The sequence below is a fragment of the Agelaius tricolor genome, unplaced genomic scaffold, assembly GCF_023055355.1.
Source record: "Agelaius tricolor isolate 1412-34295 unplaced genomic scaffold, bAgeTri1.0.p SCAF_17, whole genome shotgun sequence".
Lineage (NCBI taxonomy): Eukaryota > Metazoa > Chordata > Aves > Passeriformes > Icteridae > Agelaius > Agelaius tricolor.
This window is the reverse complement of record NW_027269277.1, coordinates 6,488,989-6,515,058: the sequence shown is the minus strand read 5'-3', so window position 1 is coordinate 6,515,058 and position 26,070 is coordinate 6,488,989. Positions and strand designations below refer to the sequence as shown.

The 26,070-nt window shown below is 47.3% G+C and overlaps 1 long non-coding RNA gene across 1 annotated transcript; it reads left to right on the top strand.

Annotated features, from left to right (window-relative positions):
• Window positions 1–21,522: 21,522 nt before the first annotated feature.
• Window positions 21,523–25,997, top strand: LOC139597214 (uncharacterized). Its single transcript, XR_011681545.1, has 3 exons — window positions 21,523–21,653; window positions 22,920–22,996; window positions 24,949–25,997. It is a non-coding gene; the product is annotated as an uncharacterized lncRNA (long non-coding RNA).
• Window positions 25,998–26,070: the final 73 nt, after the last annotated feature.

The window sequence follows — 26,070 nt, the reverse complement described above, 5'->3', positions numbered from 1 at the left end:
AGGTCACTATTTCTATGTTTTCACTTTCTGAAGGATATTTATGAGCAAGCTTAATTTTTTCTTTCCTCTACTTTGTCTTCAAACCTGTTAATTTTATTTATCAACCTCTTTGGCCCATGCTTTTCAGGAACCTGGCTTAGAGAGAGGTCTGATTTCAAATGTCACTTGCTAGCACCTCAGGATGTTGGGGTCAGCTGCATCTTGGTCTAAGCCATGTGGGTCAGGCAGTCTCCAAACCAAGCCAATTTTTTTTTTTTTTTTAAACAGAAGAAGCAAAAACTTGAACTGCAAAATGTGGAAATTATAGGGAGGAGTGTAGTTGGAAGGCTACTGCAATGAAGGATGAAGCTTTTGTTTTCCCTCTGGTAACACTGATATGTGTGAGTATTTTTTGTAAGAAGATGGCTCAGTGACTCAAACATCAGCAGAAACATTTCTGGAGAGGTTGCTCTCTAATGACCTCCAGACTCAACACTACAGCAACTCTGAAGCATCTCTGTGTGCTCAAGGGAGTTTGAAAAGATGCTGCTTGTTTGCTTGAAGGGATGGACAGCTCTTGCTGAACCTTGGCACCCTACCCAGACCCTTATACCACAGGTTTTCTTCCTCAGACAAGGACATTGGATATAGAGGGTTAACAGGGTAAAATAAGGGTGTGGCTGATCGGGTTGAAAAGGTGGTCAGAGCAGCTGGGATGGAGTGTTCTGTCTGGCAGCACAGAGCAGGCGCTGCATCCTTCTCCATGCCACCCACAGACATTCTGCCTCTCATCTCATCTTTGCAATCCTCTCACACACAGCCATACACAGCCTCTTTTGTCTCCTTCCCACTCCCCTGACACCACCCACACACCCACACATCCACTCTCTCTCAAATACTTTCTTCTGCTCTGGTTTTGCCTCCCCTCCGGACCCTGTGTTGCACAACATCCCCTCCTGCCTGGCACTAGCACCCTCCCTCTCCAGACCATGTGCAGAGCAGAGGCATTTCCTTTTATTGTCCCTGCAGCCCCTGCAGCCCCACCCAGCTCCCGTCTATTCCCTGCAGTAACACATTTGGAGTGGAAGTAATCCTGCTCAGAGCAGGCACACAGACAACACAGGAGAGCTGTCTTCACCCCAAATTGCTTCTACTTGTACACTACTACTTCCTGCCTGTGGTCCCAGAGGAAGAGGCTAACTCAGGCTTGGAATAGGTGGTGGCAAGATGCCCTGTGCTGCTCAAAGGCTGTGAGAATGTTTGCAAAGCACCTCTGTGCTCTGCTCTGCAAGAACAAACCTGGCACAGGCAGCTTCAGCAAGGAGTTCTCCAGCAGATCCTGGGACATCCACCTGGTCTGTAAAAATGTATGGGCATGATGGAGATCAGAATGACATGGCAATGTCTTTATGGGTGCTAAAGCACTTGATCTCCTTGCTGAGGGTGATGGCAAAAGGGCTGGAGAGGACCAGTGATGACCATGTGAGACCATCAGTCTGTATTACACAAATCACAGGCAGAACAGCTTCAGTGCAGACAGAGAAACAACACCAGCTTGTGCATGCCAAGGAGCTGATCCCAAAAGGTAAATCTTAGTAGAAGTAGGTGACAAAAAAAATCCACCAGAAATAAGAGCATAAGCAGGACCCTGCCCATATAATCAATTTCTCCCTTAGAAAAGCAACTTTGGAGGCACAGAGCAGTTCTGTATTGTGATAAGCTGCAGCCTACAGGACCACACTGGACTAGAGGAGATTTCCAGCAGTGTCTCTGAGCTGCTTCCTCAGGACTTCCCCATAAGGAGCTTCTGTGCCAGTCATAAACTGGGAACACTTTTGGCTCTCTACCACTGTCTGCTCATGAGAGGCCAAACATAGCCTGGAGACCAGTATTTAATACAGAGCTTCTCAGCCCTTTCACAGCAAATCTAAGTTTTCCCTTACTCCTCCTCATCTCCAGAATTCCCAGACCCTGCCACTGCTCTGCCAGCTCCATACAGAGCCCAGAGGAATGTGTTACAAGACACCTGCTCCTTGCTTTATTCTTAGTGTTGGTGTATTTTGCTAGCAGGGTGCACCTTGATGGTGAAGGATCAGTGATGCCACACAGGGCAAAGGACCCAGTGAAATCAGTGCTGCCAGGAGCTGTTAGTGAGGCACAGCCTGATCCCAAAGTCATCAGACTCTGGCATGGAAAGGACAACTGGGGCCCTGGTAATCACTGGGAGCTGGCTGGGTGAAATACATGTGCCATTTTCTGGGATGAAGCTGGGATAAGATCTTCAAGCATCACGCAAACCCTGTCAGCACTGCTGCTGCTGCTGCTGCTGCTGCTGCTGCTGCTGGGGAAACCAGCTCATGCCAATTTAAAGAGAATCTGAAAGTAAAGGACAGACAGAAGCCAAATTGTGGTGGTCAGTGCCAGGGCTGGCAATGTAACAGCCCCAGCTGCTGACTCCTCAGCCAGGGCAGCAGTCCCTCACTCAAGCTGGCTATAGACATGCAGAAGCAAATAAACACAGCAGGGAAGCCACAGAACCTGAAGACTCCACATCTGTATCTCTAAGCTCTTCCTCTCCTCATTTGGCTGGGGACATTTGGCAAGGGATATTGGTACAGCCCTTCCTGAGCTGGGACGGTGGCAGGAGTGAAGGGCACTGAATCCACCAGCCCTAACCCTTGGTACACCATGGCTGTCTGAGACTGGTGAGGACCATGGGCATGTGGCAAACCTGATTGCCCTGGAGATGGTTTTAATAGAGAAACCTTGCATTGGGATCACTTCTGGGACATTGACATCTCTGTCAGCTGCCTGGAGCAGGAGGAGTAGTTGTAGGCTTTGAGAGGTGCTCAGTGCTGCTGTCTGGAAATGCCTGACAGCCCCAGTCCAGTAAGAGCTACTGATTCGCCTTGCCAGAGAAGACATTGCCAGAACTTTGTTCAAAGTTTAACTAATTAGGAGCTTAATTACTTTGGTGTTATATGTAAAAGGAAACCCTAGCAAGGACTTTTGCCACACAGACAGATGAGACGCAAACATTCTTCCAACCAAAACTAATGAATCTGATGAAAATGTGGTGAAAATTTGCAAGTACTCAGATGTAAAACCTCCCAGTGCCCAGACCTCACTTCATCTTATGGTTTGCCAGACTTGGTTCACAATACTTTCCTTCCCACTCCATGTTTTGAGGTGTTAGTAATGCTTATTAAAGTGAGGACTCTTGTGTTCCATTGTTTTATATAATTTCTACTACTAAAAATGTATGTTCTTATGACAAAAGGTCATAAGAACACTTACTAAGCATGAAGACATGCAAGTCCTCTGGCTTTGTAGTCTGACTGGGCATTAAAATTCATTAAAAACACCATGTCCAGGTGAATTAGAGACTTCTGGTTTGTTTTGTGATGGAATTATGTGTTTTTCACACTCAAAATAAGCAAAGCTATCTCTTTACTGCCCCTCCCATCTCATATAAAGATATATTTAAGTTTAATTGTAAAGTGCTTCACAATTCTTGGGTGAAAATTTCAAAGTGCCAAGTACCACACTGCTGCAATTATCAGTTTGGCCCCCTATCACAGATGCTGTGATGTGCATCCTCATTAGAGAGGGGAACCTTACCATGAGGATGAACTCATGTCAATCTTTTCTTTTGGTGTGCTGGATTCCAGACTTCCCCATCTGACATGTGGGTTTTATTGTTCAACTGGCTTTCTTCTTGCACAAACATCCTGGCTGAAGCACATGGAAAGGGAGGAGGGCAGACATTCCTCTCTGTATATGTTTGGGCTTTTCTGTCTTCTTGCTATGTGGTCCCAGGAACACAGGGAGGTCCTTGCATATTTAGAAGCTCTTTGTTTCCCAGTTTCCAAAGCCAGATGACACATTCTGGTGTCTTGTGGCTCTTTTACCTCTAGGCTCTGAATTTGTTATAAACAGAGCTGAGATGCTCTCACCAGGGCACTGTGCAGCTAAGGAAGTTCCTATGGGTAACCACTGTGGAAACAGGGCAAGTTGCTCTGAAAAAAAGGCAGAGGAGACCCTGGCAAGGCACTTTCCTTGCACTGATCTGGGCAGAGGGCGCTGTTCTCATCACCTGTGCAGAGATCTGGTGCCGTGCACCTTGGCCACTGTCACAGCACAGGGGATGGATTTGCTGGCCACACCCAAGTTCACTGCACTGCATCTAAGTGCACAGGTGCCTTCCACTGGGCTTTGGACTTGGTCCTTTGTGCCTCTGTTAGCAACACAAATGCTCAGGTGATCCCACCTGGTTTTGGCATCACCTTTATTATTAAACAGTTTATTATTGACTGGATTGTTATAATACCTCAGTGTTATATTCCACATAAGCACAAGTCTCAAGGTGGTCCTTCATAGTCTCATGCAAGGAGAGGAGTAGAAGAGTCAATAGAAGAGTCAGGAGTAGAAGAGTAGGAGTTCACTCATGGACATGCCTTTTCTCATTCTGTTTGGGAAGAATGCTGCAAACCATGTATGATTGAGAAGGTGAGCTTGTAGTGTATATGTGGACTAGATTTCTGCTAAAGTGCAGGAAGTAGAAGAAGGTATCCACTTGTCAGAATAAGGTCTTATCTGAGATTGTGAAGTTATAAATTATTTTTTTAGATGACCATAAGATCCATGATCTACAGGGCACAAAAATCCTTATTTATCTTTCAGTCAAAACCTGCAATGTGTTTTATATCAGAGAAGGCATGAACTAGGTTATATAATTTTCTGAAATGAAAACAGCAGGATGGCTAAGGCCCAGGGAGCTGAAATGCTGGAGAGTGGGAGCACGAGGAGCCAGGATGCACTGCTGGGGTAGCACTGGCATGCTACACCCCTGTTCCCCCTGGGCTGTGCCTGGCAGGGGCTGCAGCACACGTGTGCCCCTGCCTGCCCACAGTGACTCCAATGGCCAGTGCTCCCTGAAAGAGCTCATTTAACATCTAGGTGGGAGAGCACAAAGGAGCCATGGAAGTGAAGGCAGTGAAGCCAGGCTTTCAGCTTTCCACCCTTTAAAGGATGAAAACATCAGGGAAGGTGTCACAAGTCAATTTGCTTTGGCAGAGAAAGGGGGAAAGAAACCCTGTGGGCTGGCTGGGGGCCAGAGGATTCGTGCTGGCCACAGCCAGGGGGATGCTGTGCCCAGGAACAGAGCAAGGTCTGTGTGTGGGGCTGCTGACCCAGCTCTGAGCACTGGGGAGGGCTGAAGGTGCTGTGGGGTGAGGGCAAGGACTCACCAGCTGCAGGTATCATCTGAGGTCCTGGCCTGTGTCCTGCTGTCCTGCAGGGAATTCCTTTCCTTGCTCCAGGATGTGTGTGTGCCAGACCCTGTGTGTGTGTTTGTGTGTGTGTGTGTTGGAATGGGGGGTGGAGGAGGAAAAAAGCCACCATTCAAGCTAAATAACGTCCTTGGCATTAACCTTCACCTTCCTGGCTTTTTCTGCCCAGCTGGACAAAGGAACTCTCTGAGGGATGAGCAAAGGAAGATCCCATCCCTCCACGCAGGGAAGCACACACAGGCTTCTTTGCATGGAAGTTTTTAGGGACACCTCAGTTTGTGTCTGTCTCACTCTATTAATTTCCACATTCTGAACAGTCCTGAAAGAGCCTGAACACCAAACCTGCAAACCTGGAGGAGATAGGCAAGGTTTTAATCTAAACTGGAAGTGAAAGATGCATCTGTTCAGGCTCTTTAATCAGTAAAGTATGATCATGGTGTTGAGAGTTCAGTCCATGTCAAACCCTCCCCACCTCACACCTCTGGCAATAATTCCGCCTCTGCTCACTGACACATCTGTTTGCAGCTGATTTTATTTTGGTGGGGAGACCAAAACAGAAAACAGGACAGATCTTATTTTAAAGGACATGGAAATCCTGCTCTCATCTAACAAGCTGTATCTATCTCCTAACCTGTAGTTCTTGTTTTTGAGTCCTACATATGGAAATTGTTACTCTGAGTTATTACAAATAATTACTTCGTGACACTGGAATTCCTGGGCTGGGTATCACACCCATGTTAAGGCTCCCTCAGACATGCTGGACTGTGCTGGCTGTACTGGGGCAGGACCAGGCTGCTGTCTGCAGCCTGTGATTGCTGCTCTGAGGAAATGGGCTCTATGCAGGGGAGTTACTCACAGGGCTCTGAATTGGGTGGAGGAGCTTTGCAAAACCGTCTCGCCCTTAGAAGCATCAGCAGGACCAGATCAGCCAAAGTGTCATCAAAGTGTTCCCCTCAACTGCCTCCTGCCTTGGACAGCTGCTTATCGAGGTGGCAAAAATCCCTTGTAGGAAAATGACAAATGTTTAGAAACAGTCCCAGTCTCCTTCCAACAACTTAGTAATTTTCCTGTGACCTCACTCCTTCTGAAAAAATGCATGTAAAAGTTCCAAGATTTTAATCTTACTCTCTAACACCATTGTCCTGTGCTTCCAAAGGTGGAGCAGCTTAGAGACCTCTCCAGGAAGTCAGAAATCCTCAAAATATTTCTATTAAGATGCAGCAATGCCCATATACAAAACTTTGCCATCATCCCTCCTTGAACAGTGAGGCCCATCAGCCTCACTGATGGGAAAAAAACCCCATTGTTGTGTGAGCCCTGGGACAGAGTGAGGCACAAGTTGTGTGCATGAGATGGGTCAGAGGCTCTGAGCCAGTCACAGAGCTGGTGATGTGACAGTCTTGTGACACCCTCCCTTGTCACACTGGCATTTGGGCAGAATGAGCAGCTCTTCTGCTGTCCGTGTTCCCAAGGATTTTATGGGATCATTGTGAGACACTCTACAGTTAACAGACATAAGTTAGGAATAAAACAATCTCAGAAATGGATTTTTGTGACTCTCATGACAAATTAACACAGAAAATAACATAATTCTTTCTGTTTTCTTACTTTTCTGCACAATGGTCAAAACATTTCAGAAATTAAACAAAATGAAAACAAACCAAACAGTTAAAAGCAAACAAAAGCAATCTCTTGTATGTTTCTTTTTCTATTTCTCTTCTTTTTTTCCAAATTAACTGCAGGTAGCTTGTCCCTCATCCTTGTAGGACCAGGGCTCAACTCTGCACATTTTGTCAGACAGCATTTCTCTGAACCCTTGGACTGCTGGCACTTCCTGACCTGTGAAACAAGAGCTGGGAGATGTTTTGTAACTTGTGCCTTTGACTTACATGAAAGATCCCCTGCAGCCAGGCTCCCACCCATACCTGGAGGTGCAGGCACACCCTCCCACATCATCAGCCAACAGGTTGGAAATTCACACCCCCAGGCTTTGAAAATGTTTTTAATTTTTTGTGGGTTTCCCCCAATCCTTCTTTGCACTAGTGCCAAACACTTCCTAGGACAGGAATTAGTTGGAGAAAAAGCGTTGATGGAGACAGGCAAGCAGAAACATCTGTCAGCCAAATGGTTACCCAGAACCAAAGCTCCAATTTTCAGTCCATGAATGGCACTTTTTGTCTCTGCCAGAGGGTGAGTCTGGGTGAGTGCCCAGGAGCCAAACAAGAACTGAACAGAGAAAGCATCAGCACAGTCAGTAATACAGGAAAAGGTGGAATTTTTGTGGAATCTTCACTCTTTCCTGCTGGTTTCCTGCTTGCTACATGTGAGCCACAGAGGCATCTTTTGTACTGCAAAGTAAAGCACAGCAGTGATTCTGGGATGACCAGATTGAGAAAAACAGCCCATGGATAAGCCACTGCCATTAACCTGACTTCAACTTTTGTTGTGATGTGCAAGTCAATTAACAACTTCTCTGGTTACCAGGGGTTTGGTCAAAGTTCTCATTCTCTTTATTTTCTCATTCCTTTGGTAGCAGCCTGGCAGCCCTCCAGCATCAGGGAGGATGGTCACCCTGGAAGCCAGTGCTGTGACCAGACCTATCAATGTCACACACAGGAGGCACCCAAGCAGCTCCACTCCTGCATGGCTTTTCCCTGTCACGGTCACAAGAGTTTCTATTTATTGATGTATGCTAACCTATGTGTGTATTAATTCAGGAAAACCTTTATCTGGAGATCTCTCAAACCTTTTTTTTTTTTTTGTGCAAGGACTACTAAAAACCTTTCACATGAGTTTCCTGCTCTTGAGGACAGAAATAAAGCTGGACATTCACTAAGAAGTTTAACTTTGTTTTAGACTTGGTTCGGCAGTGAGGTGGTGTGATTTATGGTGAACACCACATCCAGCACAAGGCTGCTGTAAGCTATGTGAGAGTGTGTTTTTATAAAGAGATTATATTTATCTCAAAACCAGAAGGCTGGTGGGGGAAAATTTCCCAGGGTCCTTTCAGTATCTTCCACAGAAAAGAGGGGAAAAAACCCAACATAAAACCTTACAAAAAATATCATACTGCAGTTTTGGGATTGCTTCTGCTACCAAAGCTTGACCTACCCAAGAATAAAACAGAATAAATGAGTCTGCTTTTGAAAGAAATGCTTGCTTTCTTTTGAAAAAAACAGCCATGCCCCATCCCAAGGCATCTGGCTTAAGAGCAAGTGCCAGAGAGATGGGAGCCTCAGAGATAATACACTAAGCAACCCTCTGTTATCATGGCTCAAACATGATTAATTCATGTGGAACTTGCTGTAATAACATTAGTCTGGTGACCTCATTTGTTATACATGTTGCTGCCATTAGAACTCCAATACATCACCTAAAAGATACAGAGCCCACAGCCATCTGTGCTGTACCTGCTTGTGAGGTTCTCTGGATCTCCTCCTCTGCAATTCTGCCCAGTTCTTTCCCCCTGGTAGCTGAAGATTTCAAAAGAAAACTGCTGGCAGTGATTTGGATGGTTTAGGTTTCAGGACCAGTCCATTCCCCAGCATGTTCAGACTTTGTTTTGGTGCTGCTCCACTCACTAAGAAATCCTCACTTCATTCAATTTGTCATTATTGAGTTTTGTTATTAACTTTTTTTTGTCCTCTTTCCCATCACCCTCACCAAATATCTCCTCTTTATCCATCTTCTTCACTTAATTCTCTCACCTGACAGACACTGGGGTTCTGCTGACCTTCCTTCCGTCCACAGCATGGCTCTCATCTTAACCTGATTATTAGAATAAGCTGGAAAGATTAAATCAGTTTAGAACTCTTTTTTGTTTGCCAAATATATGTGGACCAATCACAGCTACTGTCAGATGTTGCTGGGCTTGGATCTTCTGCTCAGGGTTTAGGCTAGCAATCCATTTCCAGTGCAGCATCACTAAAATTCCTTCTGTGCTGTTCAGCTCTCATACAATCAAATAAAGTTTGTCAGGCACTTAGAGTCAGATTAATGCACTTTTCTTGAGTTTGAGCCTTGCTCCTAGAAGCTCCCCACTTGTCTGTGCACTCCCCAAGCCAGCAGGTCCAGAAGATCCCTGTGGGGATGGATGCCCAGCACTGGAGATGGCCCAGCTGGGTGGGGGCAGGCACAGGGCTGCTTGATAACCCACGAGATCCAAATGCCCACCCTGCAATCCCCTGCCCTCAGCTCCCCTGAGCACTTTGCAGGTCTGCACTATGGAGTTAATACATAGGGACTTCACAGCAGTTATAAAACTTTGGTGTCTGCATCATGAAATGTGTTATTAACAATCAACTTCTTTGTTCCCCCAAGGACATTTTGTCCCCTTCTATCAATGTACTCTGCAAACATCACTTCATGCATTTCCCTTGGCTTCATTTCAGGTCATTCTTCTTCATTTTAGCTTGTATCTGAAACTAGTGGGATGCAATGGTGCAAAAGGATACTTAAGATTGAAACCTAGTAAGAAAAATGCCCTAACAGCAAGATTTGTAAAACCTTGGCAGCATTTCCCAGTGTGAGGGGATGGAAGCCCTGCCACTTAAATCATGTTAGTCTGGGCTCAGTCTGCAGCTCAGGAATGTGCTGCAGGGAACCAACTTCTGCTAGGCCAAAGTACCTTCCATGCATATGAATATTCCCACTTCAGATGCGAGGCTTGGAAGAGGTGCCATGGAGTAAAGGCATCTCCTTGAAGTCTTCCAGTTTGATTTTCTTCTACCCTCGCTTTTCACTAAAAGTCCCTGGAATAACTGACAGGTAGAAACATCTAAGAAATCTTGTAAAGCTTGCTGAGAACAAATAATAATTTAGGGAAGGACAGCAGAAAAGGCAGACCCTTGGCAGTCTCACCCTAGCTGAGCCAGGTGTATTCACTAGGAAGGTCAGGTGCTGATTTGTGCTCCCCAGCTGGGAGCTGCCTGTGGCAGAGGATGTAATCTCAGACTGGAAACACAAATAGTTTTAAACAGTGAGTAAATAAAGAAAATGGTGGGGAGGAGTGTCAGAACAGAAAACTTGCAGAGGGTGAAGTGTATTGGATCAATTACTGACTATGAGCAATTTCTGCTGTGCTCAAGAGAAGAAAATTAGCTGTTTAAGAGATTTTAATGTACTTCCAACCACATGAAAAGTCTTTATTCTCAAATGCTTTTGTTTTAATTTAACGACCTTGAGATGTTTTTGACTACTTTTCCATGGAAATGTGGACCACCCTGATTTTAGGAATAATCCACATTGATCCCTTCCTGATCCCAATACTGCTCCCATAGTATTTGTATTCTGTACAAATAGCAGGAGCAAAGAAGCTTCCTGGGCATTTGAAGAATAACCAAGGCAGCCCTTCAAAACTGTATTATCAGTGCATGCAGCCCTGATCCCAGTTGCTTTAGTATCCACAATCTCTAAGAATGGCACCACAATGCTCCCTGTGATGCTGTTACAGTCCTTGGAGAAAAGCCTCCTCCTGCTCTCCAGGTGCCAGTCCTCTGCTTGCTACAGACCCAGCACATCCACTGCATCCCATTCATGCCTGAAGCCCTACACAGTGTGCAACACTTCGTGTTCCTCTTTTGAACCAAAACAACCTTCGTAGAAGAACTGATTTTGTGATTATTTATATAAGAATATAAAAATTACAGTGCTTGAATTATGTTATGGCAGCTGATGGTCACTGAAAAAGAAGAAGCAGGGCAGTGTTGGAAGGACCAAGGTTTCCTGATGCTATGGGATATCCCACTTGGCAGAGCAGTGTATAAACTGCATATCTCCCAAATCACATCCCTCCAGTTTCCACTGATTCCCAGGCTGTAGCTATGGTGTAAACAAAACATTCTCAGCTTAAAAGCTTCAGCACTGGACCAGTGATTGTCTATCCTACTTAATTATTAGCTCACACCCTGGCACTATTTTAGCCTTTGCTAATAATACTCTCCTAAATGATGCCTGAACACTGTTTGGACAATATCATAAATCAGGAACAATTGCCAATAGGCAGCATGGGCAAGCTTACAGTTCCATGTTATGCAAACACTGCTCAGATGAACTGCAGCATGGGATATGGTTTTTTCCATATGCTTTCAACTGAAAAAAAAACTACATGAAAAATTGAGGCTTATTCTTTATGAACACAAAGGCTCCACATGTGGATTCAAGGGCTTTGTAATGTGGGCACAAGCAAACTCATGCTGTTTGATCCTGGGGCTCAGCAATGGCCTGTTCTGTTCTGTTCTGTTCAGAGGGTTGGGCAGAACTGGCTGCTCCCCACAGGACCTGGGTTTCATCCCACTGCCCTCCCTCCTCTTCTCCAGCTGCTGGGCAGGATGAGGGCACATCCCCACATCACCTGCCCCTTGTTTGTGCTGGGTGGCACTGGCTGGACCATGGCCAAGGCAGGGCACCAGGCGGGCTGACTGACTCTGTGATCCAGGCTCCTCAGGGCAAGGCTGTGCCATGCTGTGGGCTGCAGGTTAGGAGGGAAGAAGCTTTTCTCTTGGAAGAAAAAACCTCCTTTAAAGACAGGAATGAAAGAAAATGAGAAGAAGTCCCACTGTGCCAGTTTAGCCTTTACTGGACCTTGTCGAACTTTGTTGCAAATGTATTTAAATTGGTATAGAGCTGAAATGCAGAAAGTTTTAGGGGTTTGTGTCTTTCAAGTTCTTCCTGAGAGAGTTTTCACTGCAGTGACCCACCAGGACCTCTCTTCTCACAGGACAGGCAGCTTGCCTGGTGCCACTGCTAGCAAGGTCTGGGACAAGCACAGTCCAACCAAATGCTGTCAGTGTGGGGCAAGCTCAAGAGAGGCTAAAGCCAGGACTTTGTGAGAAGTGAAATGCTCACAATCTTTTTTATGTGAGCTAAAAAAAAAATTGAGGAAGACAAACTTGCTTTCAAGCTATTGTCACACTGTACATGCAGGGAAGTGTTGTGTGTGTCTGTGTAAACTGAGAAAAGGTTGAAGAGACAGAAAACCCCAAATTCTCAGGTCACATGAAGTAAGAAATACTTTTTATCTTTCCCATGGGCACATGATGCAAAAGGTTAAGAACCAAGGGCTGAAAGGAAAAAGTATCCGAAATATGCATTTACTTTATTCTTCCCATGTTTTTGCAAGTGAAAAATGTAATATATGTAAAGAAACTGGAGAGCCCTCTCACTTCATCAAGTAAATGAAAGGAAATCTGAGAAGGAACATGCCACACTCAGTATGCATATATACTTTTATTTATCTCCCCAAAACTGATTAAAGAAAAAAAAAATGTGTCCCTGAGTAAAGAAACAAAATGTTTCATTCCCTAAGAAAATGGCATTTCAAACCACATCTTCATCAACAAATTGCACCAGTAACAGTGTGACTTGTGAGCTGCTCAAAGGGGATGAACAACCTCTGTGTAGCTGTGAGCAGGAACACTTGTGGGACCCCAGGGGTAGGAGCCAGAGCCCGGCAGAGATGCACAGGGAGCTCTGGCTCTGCTGCAGGAGTGAGGGACACTGGCATGGCCACACAGCTAGAGAGCAGGCACTGATATTTTGTCTGCACCAGCCTTGGCTCTCCCCATCACATGGTTACAGGAACTCCAACTCCCACTGCAAAGTGCAGGTACTCCTGATGATTCAACTCGGGTGTTCTTGAAGAGCAATAATGTCTCTCTTTTTGCCCTTGCTCTACTGTGCTTTGCAACTGCCATCACTCTTCCCAGCCCAGGCAAACCTGCTGTCCCTGCTCTCCCTGGGTTCCCCTTCCTCAGGATGTGACCTGCCTGTGGGTCAGCCCAGTTCCTCACCTCATTTTGCATCCTCCCAGGGCTGGCACAGGCCCCTTTCCTGTAGGACATTCCAGTGGTGAGTACTCACTTGCAGCCTGACCAATGCCACATCCACACCCCCGGTGCTGGCTGTGTGATGCAGTCTGTCACTCACCCATCCTTTTTGTTCCTCAAGTTTCCTGTCTCAAGGCATTAGCAGCGTGAAACTCATTACAGTGCTCACCCCAACTGGAAACACCTGCAAAACCTGAGAGACTGTTACTGCCAGATAGCCAGGAAGAACTTGGCTGGGTCAGGCTGAAGGAAGCAAAGTTAGACCAGTGGGGGAAAGATGGTCACTGTGATCCTGTGCAGAGGCATGTGGTGCCCAGGAATCAGGTCCATGGCAGGTGTTTGCCATCAGCTTTGTGCACACAGTACCCAGAAACACTTAGGGACAGTCCCTGAGCTTGGCAGCACTGCTGGGACAGGGATGGAGATGGCAGGCAGAGCAGTGGGAGTCTGGATATGGTCTGGGGCTGACAAGAACCAGGTTCTTGCCATTACTGACAATGGCACGCCCTGCAGAAGTTTTTTCCAACCGGGTCCCAGGAGCAAGCTGTGGCTGACACAGCGATATCGAGGGCCACAGCGGGGCTGTCAGGAAGGCAATTCCCAGCAGAAGGATTTCCTCGGTGCTGCGGCTTTGTGCAGTAATTGAGCGGGACTGCCCTGCGCTGACTGCGAATGAGCCTCCGGGCCCGTCAGCCGACTCGGGCTTTATTTGCAGTATTTTTACATGGATTTTAAAAATAAAACCGGCCCCCCCTACCCCCGCCTGAAAGTCGTCCTTGTCCCTTTCTGACCAGCAGTCCTCTCCCTAGAGAGGCCGCGAGCCCAGGACCGCCAAGAATGTTCCCACGCAGCCTCCCCGGCACCACCCGCCGCGGAACGCGGGGCTCTGCCGGCCGCCGGCCCAGCCGGGCAGCGGGTTCCTCCGGGCGCTCCTGGCGGCCGCAGCGAGGGGCCGGACCGGGCCAGGCCCGGGGCTGAAGCCGAGGAGGACCTGGGGCTGCAGCGGAGGGCCCGGGGCTGGAGCCGAGGAGCGCCCGCGGCTGGAGCGGGGCCCGGCCGGGGGCTGGAGCCGGGTCGGGCGGAGAGCGGCGCGGCAGCGACACCTGACGGCCGCGGGCGGCAGCGCGGGCGGCGTTGGTCGTTCCGCTCCACCCCAGCCCCGGCTCGGCCGGGCCCCGCCGCAGCTCCGGGCCCTGCCCCGAGCAATAGCCGCTCTGGGCTGGGGGGAGCCGGGCCCGATGTGGTCCCGAGAGGCGGCTCTGCGAAGCCGGGGCAGCTCAGTCTCCCCTGCAACCTCCGGAGACAGCGCCGCTCTCCCCGGTGGGCCGGTGACTTTGGGAGCGTCTCCCCCTCTGTGTCTCTCCCCACTTCCTTGCACCAGTCACGCTAAATTTGACTTTGTATCTGCCGAAAAGTTTTAAATGGTTAATATAACACATACCTCTGATACACAGCAGAACAGTTTTTAAACACTTGCCTCTGTGGCCTGCCCAAATCCCGGCTGAGGCTCTCCCGACTGGACACTGCTGGAACAGCCGTGTCCCTGCCCAGCCTGCCCATCGGGCTGGGTATTTACCTGCTCAGAGAAGTGGCCCTGCCTCGAGGTACCCGGTCTGCTCCAGGTTTAAGATTCAACATTCGCATTTGCTCAGCCTTTTACAGAAAAAAGCCACGAGAAGAGCTGTGTCCCTGCCAGCCCTTCGGAGCAGCCCTGCAGGCAGATGGATGGCCCGACTCTTTGCCTGTGGGCATTTCAGCGGATAATCAGAGCTGTAACACTAACTCCTCACTCAGGCCATGTGCTCTGATGGACAATTTCTTGTCTTTCTTGGTGCCAAGTGTAAGTTCACTGACTGGATAAGGCTGGGGTTCTGCTTAAAATAGACCTTTATGTGCCGTATTGGATTTGTGCAATATTCCATAAACTGCTTTGGAAAGAGACATTTGTGTCTACATTTGAACTTTTCAAAAAGTTCATTCACATCCTGGGATAAGATTAAGCCATGAGGGTCAATATAACCTCTTTCCTTCCATGTATTTTCATGCTCTTGCCCAGTTCAGCTATAGTGTGAAGGCATAAGACTTAATGAATAATCTCTTAAGAGTCCAAAAGAAAAGAAAAGGCTGCCCAAGTTATGAGGGCTGTGGCCTTCTCTCAAAGTACAGTTTTCCTCTTGGGGAGGGTGAGAAGCCTTGCAGCAGCCAAGCAATGCTTATGAAAATCAGAGTTCCCACTTTTGCAAACTCGTTGGCAGTTGTACCAACCCACACAATTCTGTTTTGGCTTTTCTTGTGGCACTCTGAAGAGGTGTGATGAAGCAGGTCATCCTGCTGTGACAGATGTTTTTTCACAATGTCTCTGAACAACTTCTGTGTCCCAAAAGGGGAGGTTTGATGTAATGACTGTGAGGTGGCCTCACAGCATGATACTTCATGTACTGAGAGAGAGAGATGTGTTATACAGAAACCCCCTTCTGTTCTGTTATGATGGTCTTTGGGAAGCACTTCATTGCCACAGAGAAAGGTGGCTGATGTAAACCCAACTGTCACTGTTGAGCAACACAGCGGGCGAGCTGCGAGCCAGAGCCCCGCGGTCATGGACTTCCCTTTGACAGTGACTCTGCAAGCAGAGGCAGTGGTGTTGAAATGCCCTCTGTGTTCTATTTGGGGGGGAAACATAACTGCACATCTGCCTCCTCCCAGAAGCCCAGAGTGAAGGGTCTGACAGTGGTCAGTGCTGAGGGATGTCTCTGTGACACTGCAGCAGTTGCTTGTGGAGTGCAGGACTGATAAAACACCAACTTGGAGTTTAGGTGTTCCTGGTGTGTTGGTTCCATGCTGTTCCTGCAGTCAGTTCTGAGGCTTAACCGAAGAGCAGAACATCTGGAACATCTGCCCGGGGTCAGACTCGGGGCTGGCTGACCCAGCACTCTATCACTTGGGGCTCACCAGCACAGATGCTAAAGGGAGAATGAAAAGATTGGGCAACTGGTATCTCTCTAGCTGCAGTCCTGGTTTCCAGCTATCTGTGACTTAGGAGCCTTTAGAAGTGGTATCTCCAAACATGAAAGGCCTGATGTGGTTTTCTTTCCTGACTGCCAATTGCTTTTTCTAGCACTGGCCCCTTGAGCAATGGGAGGGTAGCCTGAGGGCATCACTGCAGAGCTGCTTTTCCTGTTGTATTCCCACGTGGGAGAGAGCCTGGCATGGCAGAGAGACTGTAGCTGCAGAGCAGGAGTGTGCAGGTTCACCACAGGCCTTTTCCTGCCATGCCTTGTAGCCATCACCAGTGCTCTGAACCCAGGATATTCATTTGGTAGGATCTCCAGAAAGTGGCAGCAGAGAAACTTGGCTGATGTGTGGTTTCTGAAAGTAATATGCAGAGAAAAAAAATTAGTTACTGCATGTTCAGTGATGAGTGTCAGAAGCACAGTTGCTCTCTGCCTTCATTGTCTGTGAAAAAGAATTGGCACAATCCTGTCTTTGACAACTTAAATGCTTGTTAAATTTTTTTAATGAAAAAACCCAATAGATATATGAATCCACAATTGTCTTTTTAGAATTCTAGGGTTGGATTCTGTTTTCAGAAGTAACTGTATTGATACCAGCAGTGAATAAAGCAGCTCCATAGCTCATGATTTCTTTAAGAGATAATGTCTATCAAGACCTAGAGTAAGACTTTACTCTTTGTCTAGCCATGTAATAAGATTACTGCAAGAAAAAAGATAGACCTTTGATGGAGCAAATATGGAAAATGTAGCTTTATTTTTCAATGATGCATTAGAATTAAGGAAATTAAGGAATTAAGGTGACTGCAATACAACTTTATTTTGAAGCAAAATCTCTAGACAAGGTTACTTAGCACCTCTGAACAGAGAACTGGTCTCAACTGAACAGGTATGCCAGACCTGGGGAAAAAAGGAAGTCTGGTTTTCCTCCACTCATATAAAAATCCAAGTGTACTCATTAAAATTAAGTAAGAATAAGTCAAAGCTACGTGAACTTACTTGACCTCTGGCTGGTGCTATTTTGCTACGTCTTTAGGATTAAATATCAACACTACTGTTGTTCCCTGAATGCTATTCTTAACAGTGTATGAGGTACAGGATGTCTTCTGGGTCACTCAGTAGCTGTGACAGTTAGTGGGGTTTTCTTATCTCTCACTGTCCATCTGAAAACCAGCTTTGAACCTCTTGGTTGGTGTCTGCCTTTTTTTTTTCCCTCTCTCTCTGTCTCTCTTTCTCATTTCTCCCCCCCTTAACCAGAGGTCTAAAACAAGTGTGCCAAACACATAATCAGCCATGAACAGAAATATCCGCTGTTTGCTGGAGCCCAGCCTCTGACTCTTGTTGCTGTGCACCTGCCAGAAAAGAGGGCAGGAAGGGAGGATGGCACTGACAGCAAAACTTGGAGGTCCACGTGGTGTGTTGATTTGTTTTTCTTTCTGAACGAGGTGAAGAATGGAAATGGGAACAAGATGTTCACACAACTCAAAGCTCAGGCTGGCCAGTGAGGCAGGGCTCAGCTCAGTGAGTTTTTCTGACAAGACGTGGCAGTTGAGAAGTCTTGTTCCTAGAGGCAGGCTTGTGGTGAGGATGAAATGCCTCTAACCTTGCTGGCTGAAGAGATCCCTGCCCAGATGTAGGGATGAAAGACTTCCCAAGGGAGTTCCTCCATCATGCACAGCTTGGCCTTCAAGGAATACTTGTGATATTTTCCTGCACTATTGCAAGTTGTTTTAGTGCCTGGAGCTAAGCTGTCATAATTAGCCATCCTCTGGAGGGAAGGAACTCTGGAAACACTCACCCCATCTTGCTCCCCGGAGAATCCAGCACCATGAGTGCTTCCAGTGGCACAGGGGGGAAGCGCTGCAGTGGCAGCTCAGGGCTGCTCCTGGTCTCCCTTTTCCTCCTCTCCTCGTTCACATGGTCACTATGGTTGCTCACATAAACACCCTTCTTTTCACCCTTTCCCCCATGTGCATTCATGTTGGGCTCTCACTGGGCCTCACAGCTTCTTCCAAGCAGCACCTGTAATGCTGACAAGTGTCAAAGCTCACTCACATCTGGACAAACTGAAAAGGGTGGTGTTATAGCTGACTGCTGGAGGGGTCACTGCTGGCTTTGTTAGACCCTGGCCATTACCACCTCACTGCAGTGCAAGGCAGTGCCTGCTGTTCTCACAGATAGCTCAGGAGAAAGTCTGGTAGCAACTGGCTCTCCGAGATTTAGTCTGAAAGCTCTCCAAGAACTAAGGATGAAGGAAAACAATTTGAACAGTTAGCCAGTGCATGAGTAAATAATAGTATTCTTCACCTGGGAGGAGAAACTTCAGAAGAGCGGTTTGGTATTTTTGAATTAAATGTATGAATAATTTGTCTTTCCATCCTTTCTTATGGTGGCTTTAAAACTGATGGGCTTAATTCTGGATGCTGCTGGATGGCAGAACTAGATTGACTGAGCAAAGTGAAATGGAAGACAGTCATTGATGACTGGAGTTGGGCCTGACTTGGTAACACACAGCTTTAATTCCTTCATCAAAACAAGTATATTGGCTTTGAAGATGTTTGTGCAAGGAGCCATCCCAATGTAAAATCTCCTGGTGTGCTGTGAAGAGAAGCTGACCAAGGGCCAGATTCTGCAATCACCTGGCCTTGGCTAAGTCAGTTTGGATTACAGAAACATTGAAAGTTAAGGGTTGGAAGGAACCTTAAAGATCATCTAGTCCCAACTCCCCCTGCCATGAGCAGGGACACCTTCCAGCTTGCTTGAGGCCTTATCCAGCCTGGCCTTGAACTGTGACAGGGTTGGGCCTTTCACAACTTCCCTGGGCAATTTGTTCCAGTATTTCCCCACATTTACAGTAAATAATTTCTTCCTAATATCCCGCCTAAATTTCCTCTCTTTCAATTTGCACCCATTACTCCTTGTCCTGTCACTACAGTTCCTGATGAAGAATCCCTCTCCAGCTTCCAGTATCTGTAGGTCCTTCAAATACTAAAGTTGCTGAAAGGTCTCTCTACACACTCTTTTCTTCTCCAGGCTGAGCAGCCTCAACTGTTTTCCCTGTTTTTGTCAGGGAGGTGCTCCAGTCCTCTTATCAACTTTGTGGATCTGCTCTGCACTTGCTCCAAGAGTTCCATGTCCTTTTTTGTTTCATGTCTGTGTGGATTGATCTGCACAGAGCAACATAGGTATTAAATGAGTCCCAGTTTTAACATGTCCAGTACAAACTTGCTAATCCTTCATGTCCTGCTTTATGGCAGGTAAAAAGTACAAGAATTTGAGACTGCAGTGTGAGAGAATTTGCTGCACACTAATCAAATGGATGCACTTTTTTTCATGTGATTTTCCAAGAAAATTTGGGGAGCAGTATGCAGAAGCCACTGAAACATTATTTGATGCCAGTCTGTGATGCCCACAGCTTCTCTACCTCCTTTCTTCCTCTTCCCAGAGCAAGCTAAGAGCTGCATGCACTGCAAGGGCACTGAAAACAGTCCCTTCATTGGGAAATGCTGAGTGTGATTTCAAGGCTGTTGCACAGAGTAGGGCAGTGTGGTGACATCTGCAAAGTATAGAGGAAATCAGCTTTCCTGAGAGCCTTCCACCTTGGATGTTACTGTGGGCCCACAGGACTGGGCTGGGGTCAGGTTCAGGCAAGGCAGTGTCCTGGCTGGGGGAGGATGCTTGATCTCCCACTGCCCCAGCTGCTGAGTCTCAGGTTTCTGGTGGCATGCTGGCTAGAAAGCCTTCATGGACTCAAGCTCATGCTGGCTTGCATAAAAAACTACAGAGACTACATGAACAGCCCTACTCCTTGCAGCCAGTTAAAACCAAAGTAAAAACAGAACAAAACCACCCAGACCTGTCCATTCCTCTTTTACTGTATATTTTAAAACACAGGCAAATGAAAGAGGAACTGGACAGTAACTGTATTCCTCATTATCTGACTTTTCCTCAGGCACAGGGAATGGGTTTGACTGTTGGCAGGCTGCTCTTACTGTGTCTGCACAGAGTCTCAGGAGTACCTCACGGGTGCTCCCAGGGGGCTCAGTTACTTGGAGGCATAAATAAGTGCTTTCCAGATTAAGGGTTTGGTCAAAGCTGCAGAAACATAAAGTCTGTGGTTGCAGTCCTGGCACGCTGATAATGTAACTGAAAGCTGCTAGACTAGGGCAGGCCCCAGCCACCAGCACTGGAGGGTGTCTGTGTGGTTTGGTTGAAGAGCCAGACAGCAGTGGGGAGGCAAAACTGGAAAGGAAGGGCTGCAGATGAATGCTGGGAGTGGGAAAACCAATCCTACAAGAGGGATATCCCTCAAGTGTCCATCACACCATCAGGGCTAGCTGATGGCAAACATGCTTGGGATGGTGCAGACGCAGAGAAATATATGTTTAATGAATCAAGGTCTTACAAAATATACTGTGTATCATACTGGCCTAGAAAGATGAGGAATGCCTCTAAAATTCCTGGGTTTGCTTGAAGTCATTGTGGTCTTGCATGGCCAGACTGTGCTGCTGGCCTGGGCAAATGCAGCTTGCTGGTCTCTGTCCCCACAGCTGTGCTGACCAGCTGAGGTTCTGGCCAGGGTGGATGAAAACAGCACTGATTCTAGGTGCCACCTGAGACTGCCTCATACTGAGGGTGGTACAGGGACAAGACAGGAGAGGAGAAACTGTGGGACTTGCTTTGGTTACAGCTCTGAACTATCCACTGGTGTTTACTTTTCTGTGCCGGCATTGTGGATGCTCCAGGACAGGGACCTCAGTGGTCACCAGAAGGTGTGTGGAGGGACCAGCAGGGGCACAGAGGCAGGGCCAGCTCCTTGGTTGGGTGCTGGAATTGGGAAAGCAAATCCTGTCTGCTCATGTGAGTGTGAGGGAACAGAAGAGCTGAGGCATGGCCATGAGTTCAAAAGCGAGGTGAGCCTTGAGGGGCAGCTTTGGGAACAAAACCTCCTGCAATGGCTGGAGCCCTGAGGACAGAACTCTGCTTCCCTGCACCTCACTCAGACTCCTCTCAGGGTGAGAGATCCACCCCTGGGCATGAGCCTGTGTCCCGAACCAGAGCCCTTCTGGCTGTTTGTGCCTTCACAGCCCCTGCATGGTTCCTCAGCAGCCAGGGCAGCGGAGCCTGCCCACTGTGAGATGGAGGTGGCTGCACTGGGGACAGTCGGTGTGGCTGCTCCCAGCTTCCCTGGTGCCCGTCCTTGCCCTGCCGGTGGCTGTGTGCTGCAGGCCCTGTGTGCCCGGCCCCTGAAGCATCATGGCTGCACTGGGCAAAGGCCGCAGCACTCGCCCTCACCCCGCTCGTGAGCCTCGTGCAGGATGGGGAGAGCTGCTTTCACAACCTGGATGTGTTGTCACTCACATCCAGACATTTCCTGTTATCTAACCTCAGCCTTATCTTCCCCATTCGCAGCTTCCTCTTGAAGGAGGAGCAGCCCCTTCAAAACCGAGCTGTGTGCCTGGGCTGAGCCCCCAGCGCGCTCCTGCACGACCCCCGCTGAGCCCGCGCTGCCAGCCCGGCCTGACGCGGCTCTGCACGGCCCCACCACGGTAGGTGCCAGGTCCCCGTCCTGCCCACAGAAGGGGGGCTGGGGACAGGGGAGGATGTGTCCTTTGGGCTTCATCCCAAAGGCCCGTGGGTGTTGGGACACCGAAAGGTGTGGGGTGTCCATGTTCCTGGCAGTGAAGAAAGCTGTCCTCCCACCCTGTGTTACACCTTGAACTTTGAGGGGTCTTAATCCTGCTTGGGTTTGGGCTGCTTCCCTTCGGTTCTGGGGCTGTGTCTGCCTAAGCCAGAGGGGCTTTTTGGTGGCTCCTTTGAGGGATGAGGTAGCATTTGGCTGGGTGTGCTTGGGGAGGGCAGGCTCAGGGATGGAATGCCACTGATCCCAGCCAAGGAGCACTGTGCCCTGGCTCCTTGATGAAGATAAATTATGATTAGCAGTGATCTGTAGCCCTCCTCAGCAGCTGGGTACATGTGTCTGTGCTCCCTCAACTCACAAACATGCTGCCTGTGAGCTGCTGGCAGTGGGAGATGTTGATCTAAATTAGTCATAGATGAGGCAGCTCACAGTGAGCACGGGAGGGTGTGGGATGGAGGAGGGTGTAAGCAGGGGGAGACCCTGTCCCAGCCGTGTGCAAGTGTGCTCTTCAGCTCCATTTCTCACTGTCCCCATGGTTTCAGTAGAGCAGATGAAAGTTTACTGCACTTACCCTCTTCCCCTCTTTGGGTATCTGGGGATGGGGACAGAGTCCAGTGTGCAGGGACTGGGGCTGTGGGGCTCAGGGGAGTGCAGGGGCTGTGGGAGCGTGTGAGGGTGACCTGAGGGTAATGGGGGATTATCAGGCCCTTCCTGAGGGCTTTGAAGCCAACCAGCATTTGTCTGGCAAAGCTCCTTGCAGTGTCCACTGCAGGGCTGGGGGCATAGGAAGGTCATATATGGAGCAGGACAACATCCAGTGGAAGCCTGCCATGAGCAAAGCCTTATTTGTCTCAGTTATGACAAAGGCTTCCAGCTCCTAGGAGAAGCACAACCCAAGGTTTCAGCTGGCCAGGGGTTCACCAGACTCTGTTGCCACAGATCTGTGGGGATTCTTGCTTTCAATTCAGGCTGTGATTTGTGTTTCACCAAGGGGAGAACAGAGATGACCTTTATTCCAGTTCAAATCCTGCAAAATAAATGCATGCCTTGAAATGGCTTCAGCCTGCATCCTAGGGCTCTGCTACTCAGCATGTGAAACTTCCATGCACGCTGTTATTAGGTTTAGAGTTGAATCTATCCAGTAATCTTATTTTTCATTTATTTTCATTACAAGTTCCAGAACAGTCTGACAGCCCTGCAAAAATACCTGAGTGATGATGTGCAGCCTGGAGGGGACATTTTGTGAATTTGGTAAGGGACTGACTTAAGAATGCGGGAAGAAAAATTCTTTCTCTTTGGCCTTCAGAGTATGCAGTAGATTACTCAGTTTTATAACACTGAACTTTTACTGGGGAATACCCACTTTAGCTTGAAACCAGAAGCTCTGACAATGACAAATCCATTCACATCAGATATGATCTCTACGGGTAGAGTTGCAAGTTCCATTCCCACCTGCTGATAGAATTATCTCCATTGTGTCCCCACCCCTTATCTGTCCCTCACAGCAACATTTTAAGTGGCTGTTTTTCCCCTCAGAAAGCCACAGCGGGGGATTATTTTAAGCTTCAATTGCAGAAGCAGTGCTGCCTTGTTTTCTTCTTCCCCCTCCAAGGCCATATTTGCCCCTGTTAGACATCAGCACTGAGATGAAGGCAATCTGGTCACTGATACCCGTGGAAGAGCCTGCTTAGTCTTTCTCTAGTGGCTTCCCCACATTTTGGTATGGATAGAGTCCTTTGGGGAATCACAGGTTCACATGTACTCCAGTAGGCTGATCTTAAATCAGCTCATTAACATAGTTTTCTTATCTTCATGAAGTGCATATGCTGATTTTATCCATTGCCACATAGTTTTATCTGCCGTGGCTGAACTGCATTTGGAATGAGGAGGCAGAGCACAGAACTGGTCACTATCTGCATTCACCCAAGGCAAAGGTGGAGACAGGGAATGCCAGAATTGCAAAGCCTGGATAGTGACTCAGTCTAGAAACAGATTTTACCTTTAAAGCTGTTGCTGTTTTCTTGCTCTTAAGTCTTACTCCGCTCTCTTTTGGTTTTGAAGAACATGTATTTGCTATGCTTTCACCTGAAAAAACCTTTTCCTTTCCAGGTTTGTTTCTGTATGTGATATTAGATGGAATCCTATGATCATCTGTGTAAAATAGAGTCACAGAAGGTGGAAATGGTTGATGAATTGCCCACTGCATGACACTGTTAATATACTTAATCTAATTCTACTTTAGTGTCTTTAATGATCTACCTTAAAAATATAATTACAAATATTTTAGTCTTTATTTTGATACTAAAAATAGCATGACTACTTTCTCACAAACTGGTGATACTGGTCATGTGAAATTAAAATCTCTGGACTGTAAGGAAGCTAAAACACCATGCTAAAAACTCAGCTATATCTGGACATGTCCACAAAAAGTATGAATGACATAAACAGCATTGTGCTGAATGGGTGTGAGACTTAGGAGCCAGTATGGATTTTTCTGGGAGAGTTGTATAGTATCAGAATTTCAAATCTCTTTTTAGACTGATTTTCCAAACAGTCAGCATCTGAGAAGGACACAGAACAGAGTAATACTGTGCAACATATTCTCTTGTGTATGTTTTGTTATTTAGTTTTCTTTAGGTGCATTTCTGCATTTCCTGCACACTCCTGGTAAAATAACAAGGGAATAACAGTATATTTGTGCAAGAAGTGTGCGTGTGTGTGTGTGAATATGATGTTCACCCTTAAAGGCTGGATTATGCCAGTGTTTGGAGGTGGAAGGCTCCACTTATTGCAGGAAAGGCTTTCTGTGTTCGCTAGAAATAAAGCAGAAGGGGGCTCGTTTGTCAACGGAAGAGAAAGTTTCACTTCACTTCTGAAGAAGTTCATTGTTTCCCTTTGTGGAGCTTGGTTTTCTTTCAGCATCATAATCTTTATAGTATTCTGCCAAATGGAGGAGCCTCCAACAGAGTCAGTGATTAACCCCTATGTGCATGCCCAGGAGCAGAGTTGTACTTCTGACTTCTGAATTAATAGAGTGGATATTTTCCTTAGCAGCAGAAGTGTCTGCTGGTGTGATTCTCTCTCACCCAAAAAGAGTGCAGGGGGGGGAAATATAGGAGGATAGACGATGCTTTTTTGCTAACTGGAAAAAGCCTGTGAAGTTAACAACAGCTGCTGTGCTTCTCTTCCCTCTGTGTGACCAGGCTGGCATCCGGCGAGGCCACCGTGACCCCGGGAGCTGCAGTGTGGCACTGCGTGTATTTGACAAGCTGAGTCCGACACTCAGTGTGCAGAGTGTCAGTTTGTCAAATACCCCAAGTGAGGCACTGCTGAGCAACGCGAGGCCGAGGGTGCAGCCCTTCCCTCCTGCTCTGGCAGGAGCCTTCCTCTCCAGGCTCGGCACTTCTCCAGAAAGCCACCGAGGTACTGAGCAGCCCATCTCATTGTTCCAGAACACCTGAAGGATCCTGTGCGGCCAGGTTTCCCTTCCACCCCGGTTTTGGAAGTATCTGTTGGGGTATCCCTCCCAAGAGTAAATCAGAGCAGAAGTGGTGCTGGTGCAACTTCTCTGCACGGTGAAGACAGGGAGTTGTGCCCCGGGTCATTGTTATTTGCATCCAAATACAATGCTGTTCTCTTACACAGCATTAACTAGCCAGCTGTAAATTAAGCTCAGTTAACAAGGATCCTGGCAACTATAATCACAACATCATGGCTAAAGGCAGCATTATCCATAATAAAGAATCTTGCCTTTGCACATGTAGTAATCATTTTATATGGAGTACAAACTAATGAGGCTGCTCATTAACTTCCCTCTGGCCCATTAGCCTGTGAAAAATGCATGTTGGTTCAAGCTGTTTTAAATTAGGCCATGGAGTCCATTGCCCCTCCTGGGAGCCTTGCTGTTTGGAGAAGACTTCTTGTTTTTGCATGGTTATTCCTAGTCAGCACTTGCAGCAAGGTTGCCTATCTGCTATTTAATTAAAGTAATTCCCTCCAAATCATCCCACTTGAAGATGTAACGTTTGCTAAGTGTTTTCAGTAACTGACTTGTAGCATTTTAGATATGTCACGGTGGGGGAATGACAGGGGCAGCATCCAGCCCAATTTGACAGATCAAACTCTCTGAAAGCATTTGACAAGGAAAACTCAAGAATAAAATAAAATCCCAAGACTCTACTGACTAGTTTTAGGACAGTACCACCAGAAAAAATTTGCAATATTTGAGAGTATTAATAAACTTGAATACTAAGCTTTTGGGCTTTTTATTGCGACTATTCCTTAGTAAATATTTTGAAGAAGCCGGAGTTTGTACTAAGCTGGAA